The sequence below is a fragment of the Giraffa tippelskirchi genome, chromosome 9 (genome assembly GCF_054371585.1).
Source record: "Giraffa tippelskirchi isolate mGirTip1 chromosome 9, T2T-mGirTip1v1.2.pri, whole genome shotgun sequence".
Lineage (NCBI taxonomy): Eukaryota > Metazoa > Chordata > Mammalia > Artiodactyla > Giraffidae > Giraffa > Giraffa tippelskirchi.
In genome coordinates, this window is record NC_137283.1 from 127032168 (window position 1) to 127040861 (window position 8694).

Below are 8694 nucleotides of genomic sequence, written 5' to 3' on the forward strand. Positions count from 1 at the left end.
TGTGTTTGCAGCTCTAAGATTCATTATTTATTACTGTCTCTTGACATGAGCAGAATAACTAAAATATTCTACATAATTTTATACAGCTAAGAAATCAGTGGACCATGACATCAGATAAAGTACTAAGGGTAATAAAATCTTTCATTGAATTTTTCCTAAAGCTTTTTCCATTGTGTTCCCATCTTTATTGTCTTATTAACCATTTTCACCAACAGTTTAAAAGAACTTAGGCAGGTTAGTGGTACTCCCATCCCACAGAACAGAAGAGTGAGGTCTAGAAGGGTAAGTGATAGCCTGGGTCATTGATGCCATAACTGGGGATTCAAATCTATATCCCCAAGATGTTCTATTCTCAGAATTCATCTACATCCTATCTAAATCAATAGTTCTTTAAACTAAAATTAGAAAACAATAAGATCCTTTCAATTCTTCAATGCTGTTGAAACAATAAAGTCTGAGCTGTTACCGTTTCTTTAATGTGTTTTAGATTCAACAGAAAACGAACCCACAGACTAATCATACAGCCCATTGGCTTTTGCCAATTCTCATTTTTACTGGCAGCTGCATTTCAAGGAAAAGCTAGTGAACTGCAGGCAATGGCTAATGGGGACTTCTATGGGTATCGGTATATCCAGACTACCGTGTGAGGCAGATAATCTACAGCATCTGTTTAGAATGGGAGCGACAGCAAAGAAGTCACAGCTGAGCCTGAAGAAACCCACCAAATGTGAGCACTTTGTTTAGGAATCAGCTGCCTGCCTGCCCTCTGGTTTGAGAATTCAACGCCTCCAGCCATCCTGCGGTCCTCTCCAGACAGTGAATACAAATGCAACTACAATGTAACAGTAGTGGTGAGAGAAAGCAAGACAGTTTATTGACAGCCTCAGTTTCAGGCACCAGGCTGGGAGTTTTATGTTCATTATTTCTGCTAACTTTCATAATCCAAGATAGATGGTCAATTCTATGTTCCCACCTGAAGTTGACAGAACCATGAAGAATACTGGGAAAAGGGTTTACTTAGAAGACAGGCCAGATGACTATTTAAGAAATATGTATTATTTAGCACTATTTTTCTATTATTTGCCATATTTTGTTGCGATAATACTGCTGCCTGCCCTATTGTTTTAAAGGAAATATTTAGACACATAATATTTGCAGCCTTTTTAATTATAGAGTTTTGATGACTATTTTGCCAGAGTTTAATCAAGAGGGAACAAAAGCTTATTAACCTGTTTTCTCACTCCCCTTATTTGCACCATGTGCTTATTTATTATCTGTTAGAACATACTCCTCGTATGGTTTGAAATGAAAGGATGATCCTCTCCTCATTACTGATCCTCTGCTTGGTGATGAAAAACAAAACAAAACATATGAACAAAGGAAAAATGCCTTTCTGTCATTTCTCAGCCTTCCTTGCTGCTGCTCAGCTGGGATGTTCAAAAGTGGGGTTTAATGAAAGAAGGTGAGAAGGTGAAAATAAAAAAAGCCCTAATGAGCATGTGTTTAGTTATATGGAAAGATCACTGAGAGGTGGCAGTGATTTTCTTTGTGCCTAACATAAGGCAGTGTCCCCCAAGGTCAGAGAAGCCCATCATCTTTCCTTCCTCATCCCATTCATTTCCCACCCTAGCAACAAGCTTCTCCACCTACAACAGATTTCATGAAGTTTAATTTCTGATGGTGGAGTGAGATAAAATGTCATTCCCCATCACCAGCTTGTAGCTCTTGAGAAACATGCAGAAGTGGTGCAGGAGGGTCTTTAGGTTGCTTGCATTACTGATTGAGCATCTCCTGAACAAACATTTCAGATCTCAAGCTTGGGATGACAGAGCTTCAGCCCAGTCTGCAGGCTTGCTGTCAATCACCTTTTAGATCGGGAATGAAGAATAAATTCCCATCTCACAAGGCAAAGCCGCTGAAAAACAAACTGCTTTAATGCTTCAAAGGAGACCCAATAATAACTGTCGAACTCTAAAGCAATGCTCCAAATGAGAATGAATTGTGTCGTCATAACATCATTCTGAAAATGTCTTTAATCTGAGAGCGTTCCAGCCCTGTGGTGTGAGCAACGCACTGAAAATACCAAAAAAATACCAAAAAAAGCCAAACAAACAAAACAACCACGTGAAGCCCAAACTCAGAAAGCACTCCCAAAACTCTAAAAGAAAGTATGTTTCTGCTTACAGTTCCCAAACTGGGAAACCATTACTCATCATTCCCAACAGATCACTCCTTTGGGGAGTGGGAGAGAGGTACTACCAACCAAAACAAGTATAAAAAGAAACTGTGGATTACAGCTCCTTTTGGATCAGCATCTATCTTAGGGAGGCAGAACACGCTTCTCTAATGTTCTATGTCCAATATAACTATCAATACTTTGGCAGAAATAAATTGAGATCTATCTTTCTTTGAAGTTGAAATATGCAGTCTTCACTGTTCTCTCATCCTCTACATTTCACTGAGTGAATAACCTAAATTACACAGCACGGCAGTAAATTGGCTCATCATAGCCCTGTTCTAATTTTAAAAGGATAAAGAAATAAAAAACCAGACAGCCTTATATGTAGCAATGCAAGGACTAGTAAAATCCGCTAAGGGGCTCTCTGTATCTTTCCCCAGAAGGACATGGGTTCAAATTCAACCTAGGTTTGTGATGACCAAGGATCATTCAATGTCTTAGGTTAAATGTACGTGTGCCTTCAACATAGTCTTCCTGAAAGGGACGCTGACAGCTTGTATTTGTCATTCTTGCTGGCTCTCTCATGAGGACAGAGGCTGGCCAACCACATGTGAAAACCAAATCATTTCCTCCCATATAAAGGTGATCCTTGACAAATGTGAACTCTGAGGCACGAAGGAGCATCTTGCTTTCACACTATCAGCCATCTGCCCATCTTCCAGCTCCAAGGGAAAAGTATAGCCATTCTTTGACTGACAGTCTAACACCCTGATGAGCTGAAGACAGATTTTAAATTTTAAAGATAGACAAGCATGCCTACAAGAATGGCATTTTCTAAACAACATAATAACTCTCTCAGTTCCAACAAAGCATTCACTCGTGGTGATAAAATGCCAGGTCACAAGTCAAATTTTGACTCCATTATTGAGCATTATCCTTGAGCTCTAAATGGAAAGTGAGTACAATTCACCAGCTGTCAAGCTCCAGCCTTCTCTCCCCCACCTCCCAACGCCTCATCTTGAACAACAGAATAACAGGCTAAACAGTTATAGCTGCTGGAGTCACTACTTGATTAGATTGTTAATGAGTGACTGTCTACAGGTCACTTTGGCCAGTCACTCAACAAATAGACTTCAGGTCATTTTGGATCCTCGGTTGCTGCTTGGAATATCAGAATTCAGTGAAGAGATCCACCACCAATCAAAAGAGATTTAGGATGACTTAGAGATTGCTCTTTTCTAGGAGAAAGCAAAAGTTAGTGTGGCTGAGTTGAGATACAAGATTTCCATGGAATTCCTTCCCTAGATTATAAATGGTTTCCACCCTTAAATTTTTGAGGTTGACCACCAAGGGGCAGACTGGTAATTGGGAGAATGTCCTATAAGGGGTACCCCAGCAAGTGTCTGTCGTATTTCCAAGGGATACTAAACACCTCGGCCACCCCAAGAGCACAGGTCATCATGCTACAGAGAAACATGGCAGCTCCCGTGTGAAACCCCGTTGCCTAAGAGCCCTCCAGAAGCCCAACTCCCTGGCCTTTCCTGTCACCCGAAAGACGACCTCATCATCAGAAGAGCTGTCTAGATCCTACTAGCAAGCATCTGAACCTACGCTACCAGGAAGTGGCAAACTATTTCTTATCAAATCGCCAGGTCCGTGGTACATTAAAGTCTGTTAGGTCACAAGGGGGCAAAACTTGGCGAATATATCCTCCTGCCAAGGGTGTAAGGTAAAAGTAAAATAACCATGACCCCTAAAAAGAAAAGAAAAAAGGGAACAAATGCTGAAGTGCCTGCCCCACCCCCCTTTAAATCTCTAGGTAGAGCTGTCTTCGCGTAGCAAGTGGTTGAAGAGGGCTTTTTCAGACGGAAGCAGAGTCTGCCCCAGGCATCAGATTTAATCCCGCATCTACCCACTTGCCATCGATTGACGGGTCCATCAGATCTTTGTGTATAACTTATTCCGTCTACCTACCTAGCAGAAATTAATCATTTCCGCTGTGGACTCGATTGCAAATGGCCATTTCCCTGATAGGGAAATGGGAAATACTTTTTCTAGCCTAAAGCAATTTAGGGGATCTTCAAAGACTTCAGTGGAGCCCTGCGCCTTTCTATGATTTGGACTGAGATTTCCAAAAGGCACTCAACAGCCTCCCCTTATCCAGAGCTCTGAACCCACCATCCATGGGTTTCCTCCGCACCAATTCTCCTCCCTTCCTTGAAGGGCTCGCTTTTCCGCATTCTCATCACGTAGTCCAAATATGGGGCCCAGATCTGTTCGGACTGTTGTTGAGCTCTGGGCTTGGGCAAGAGGAGACTGGAGATCGGAACCAGAGCGCGTGTAGGATGAGGACTGGGCAGAAATTGCCGGATCCTAGCGGGGTGTCATAAAACGAACGCTGAGGCAGTCACGGAGAGGAGAGCTTGGGAACCGAACCAACCGTTTTCCGCGGGGCTGTTGGGGCCAGAGGACTTGGCTGCATCAGGTGGAAACCAGGCAGTCCTCCCCCGACCCAACTCCGGAGAGATAAAGATGTCTAAATAACCAGGATCGCCGCCGCTACAGCCCTGCCCGGCCCCGGGGAGAGGGGGAGGGCCTTTTCTGCTGAAGCAGCGGCTGGGGCTTGTTTGTAGGTTCGCAATTCACCATGATAAATGTAAAGACCAATTAAGGTTTGATCCGTGTACACGGGAGGCAGACAGCGGCTGATAGTGGAACCAATTAACGAGCATGTCCCCTAATTTCTGCCGCGGCAGCCGGGTGCACCACGGATGCCCAGGCGCCTGCCGCGGCTGCCGCGAGCCCCGGGCGCCCCCCGCCCGGCGTTGGAAGGGGGCGTCCTCTTCCTGCGAGAAGGTGCGAGGCGAGGGGTCCCCCCCCACCCCGGCTGGGGAGGGGGCGCGCCAGGCAGGAAGGCGCAGAGCCAGCCGCCCACGGAGCCCAAATGTTTGCAGCCGGGGCCGGGCGGGTGGGGCGCGCCCGAGTGGTCGGCGCCGGGCGGGGAAGGCGGAGGCTGGAGGAGGCGCCCGGCGCAGAGCCAGGCGGCGCCCGAGGGCGGAGGACAGGTGGCCGCGTGGCCTCCGCCAGGTAGCACGGGGACTCGGGGGCTGCGCGGCGCGGTCCCCGGGCTTCGCCTGACCCCGGGCCCGGCTAGTAGCCGCCTGCCGCGGAGGCGGCCCGGAACTGGGGGGTCTGGGTGGGGCTCGAGGACGCACCCCCGGGGTCCGGGGCAGGGCTCGCTGCCGCCTAGTCCTCCCATCTCCGCTCCCCTTTCCCTTCCGGCTCAGCCCGCTGGCCCAGACGTGACCCCCGCGCAAGGTGTTGTCGCTGCGCGCTGGCGGGGCGCGCGTGATTCATGACCCCGAGGTCGGGGACGGTGCAGGCACGAGCCCTTTCTTGGCTCCGCCAGAGTGTGAGAGTGTCTGGAAGGAGAGCCAGGTCATGGCAGTGGGGCCCCCGGGGACCCCGGCGGCGGCAGAGGAGGAAGAGAAGTAGGTGACGCGGGCCAGAGAGGCTCGTCCCCTCTGGCCCCGGGGCCGGCGCCAGCGGCGGGTCCCCTCGCGCCAGCAAAGTTTGGAGCCGCGGGCGCCGCGCGCCGGTCCCTCCCCGCGCAGTTCCCTCGGCGGGGTCTGTGCCGCCGCCGCTGCCAGGGCAGGACAAAGGCTCATTAACACGTGATGGGACCGCGCTTCATAAATGGGACCGGAGCGAGAGGGAGCCAGAGCGCGAGCGCAGGGAGAGTCGGGGACCGCGCGCGCCGGGCGAGGCGACGGGCTCCTGGGCTGGCGGAAACGGGCGGCCCCACGCCGGGCCAGGCGGGCCGAGCGGGAGGACCCAGCGAGGAGCCCCGGCAAGGGGCGAGGCTCGTGAGCGCAGGGGGCGCCAGTCCCGATCACCGTCGCAGGCGGGCGCTGGAGGCAGGGGACGCCGGCGCGCGGGCTGAGCGGACCGACTGACATCCTGACCGACCGACGGAGGCACACCCCGCTCCACCCCACCCCTCCTCGCCCGCATCCCCGCGCCGGCGCCGCCTCCCTCTCGCGACTCCCTTGGCCACCCCTTCCTTCTCCACTTCTTTTCCGCCTCTGCCTCTTTCTCGGCTCCCGCGGCGCCAGTGCCTTCCCCTGGTCCGGGCGGGGCGCCTCGGTTCCCGGCAGAGCTCTCCGTAGAGTCAGGTGGGGGGACGTTTCGTTCAAGCAGAGAAGCAGCCCCTGCGCTGGGCGAGAGGTGCCGAGGGAGCTTCTCCCGCGAGGACCGGGGGATGCGAAGGGTAAGACCTGGTAGAGTTGCATTTGTAAATACTTCTTCCGCCTCCCGCCCCCTCGGGTGCTGACCAGTGTGGTTCCCAAGTGTCCTTCGTGGAGTTTTGATTCCGTGTGAGCGAATTGTGCACTGGTGTTTACTAAGCCATAGAGCCCCAGCCTGTTAACTGTGGTCTGTGCTACTTCTGGAGGTTTCTACCATTTACTAGTTATTGAATGTGTGAGCACCTGGCTGTCTGTATGCACTGATGTCTGTTTGTGGAAAATGTGTAATTGTGTATGTTTGAAAAACGGGCGCTTGAGGTGGTGCTTAATGTCTCTAAACCCTATCAGCAGCTGAGTCTTCCTGAAGAAATACATCGATCTCTGCACCAAACCTAGAAGCTGTCTAAAGTCAGATTATTAAATGTCATATCAAGAAATGTATATCAAGTAATAAACTTTTGCATATAAAAATATAGCTACAGGAACCACTTTTCTTTGAGGAAAAAGAAATTAGCATTTAACTGATATCTGAATTTGAATGGTGATGGAACCATTGAATTCAGAAGTAGCCATTAGATGAAAAAAAGTTGATGTCTGTTTAAAAGACATTTCTTGCCAAGGCTCACAATCACAAATGATCAGCTCCTGTGAATGAGAATGTGTTTGCTGTGACAGATGTGAGAAACTGTCATTTGGTCATTTGAAAGTTTAAAAGCATCTTGCATATTTCTGATTTTAGTTTTCAGTTGAACAGATGAGAAAAAAATTGAGTCATCTATTCGTTATTTTGTCTCGCATCTTTTTTATTTTCCTTCAGATAAGTGCTGTTCTTGCCTTTGTTGTTGCTTTCTTCACGTATTAGAATCCTCCAGCATTTAATCCAATAAGAGATTACAACAGATCTACTGGCTTTAAAGGTGTTGAAATATATCTTAGTGGGTTCCATAACTTCTTCTCATTTTTATTACCAAGTTAATATCTTTTGAACAATGGGGGAAATGCAATTTCTCTGGGGAAACTCAGTGGACACTGAGTATCAGTGGATGACCACTGCCATCAATCTATTTTGCAGAATCCTGAGAAGCTCAGAGCAACCAACCTTTAAGGTTCCCATAGGACTTTATCTGATTTAAAGTGTTGCTTTTCTAATCCCACCCTGCTGACAGTTTGCAGGAGAAGATACACTGATTGATTTTTTTCTGTCTTTTTTTCCCCTGGTACTCCTTGCCCCTCCCCTGTTCTCCAACTCATTTAGGAGCGATGTTCTCAGAAAGGCTACGTATAGTTTCTTAAGTGACATAGATAATTTTCTGATTATCTGTACATGAACAGAATCCATGCATCTCCAGAATTTTAAATATTGCATACTGCAGGCAGTTACTGTAGGTGCAATAACAGTTACCACAGTTAGGCAAGACACTTGGATATGGTTTTAAAAACTATTTTAGGTTATCAAGAGAACTTACTGTAAATGAACTCTTTTTATTCTAAAGATGTCTCCTACTCCAGGCAAGGAGCAGTCTTGGCTCAGGTAGGTATCAAGTGTATGACCAGGAAAGGTTTCCTTGTGTTCCTAAGCCTCTCTGGGGTAAAATGATGCCACAGGGGGGTAATGCTTGGTTCTGACCTTTCAGAAAGAAAATTACTATGCTTTCGTACTCATGGTTAAAAGGCACATTATATTCATATCTCCCCTTTTAATAGATAGCATCAATATATATGCATATTAAAAAGAATGTTATGCCCTGTCCCTTAAAAGAAGCTGTACATGACGTTAGTCACTTTGGAGAGTGAAGATTCACCTTCTGGTGAAAAAAAAAAGTCCCATCTTACATTGGAGTAGTGCTCGGGCTTTGTTTGTTATGTACTGTTTTCTGTCTTTTTCTGTTACCCTTTTCCCAGTGGACCACGTGCCTCCCTGTCTCGCCTGTGAGATTGTTCTTCTCTAATAAGCCTAGCTGCAGGATCACTGTGTTCTTTTTGGCATTTCAAAATGTTAAAATAGTGAAATTGTTAAATGTTACCAAGACAAAACTGCCGGGAATGAAATTCTCCAGAAGAACCACTCTATTTGTGGCCTGTCATAGCCTCTTCCAAAAGAAAACTCCTTGAATCGGTTTACCTCTTTTTTCCAGAAAGCAGCAGTCCCAGTGGCTGTGCTGACATGTGTTTAGTATGCGGTGTCAGCTTATTGAATTACTAAGGCAAAGCCTGAAAAACGCCTTCAAAACAATTGTGTGACATACTTCTTTGCTTTAACTCGGAACT

General features: G+C 47.6%; 1 long non-coding RNA gene across 1 annotated transcript; it reads right to left on the minus strand.

Moving 5' to 3' along the window:
• Positions 1 to 2021: 2021 nt before the first annotated feature.
• On the minus strand, positions 2022 to 5001 carry LOC145521554 (uncharacterized). Its single transcript, XR_014065467.1, has 2 exons — positions 4358 to 5001; positions 2022 to 3417 (listed from the first exon to the last, which is right to left on the minus strand). It is a non-coding gene; the product is annotated as an uncharacterized LOC145521554 (long non-coding RNA).
• Positions 5002 to 8694: the final 3693 nt, after the last annotated feature.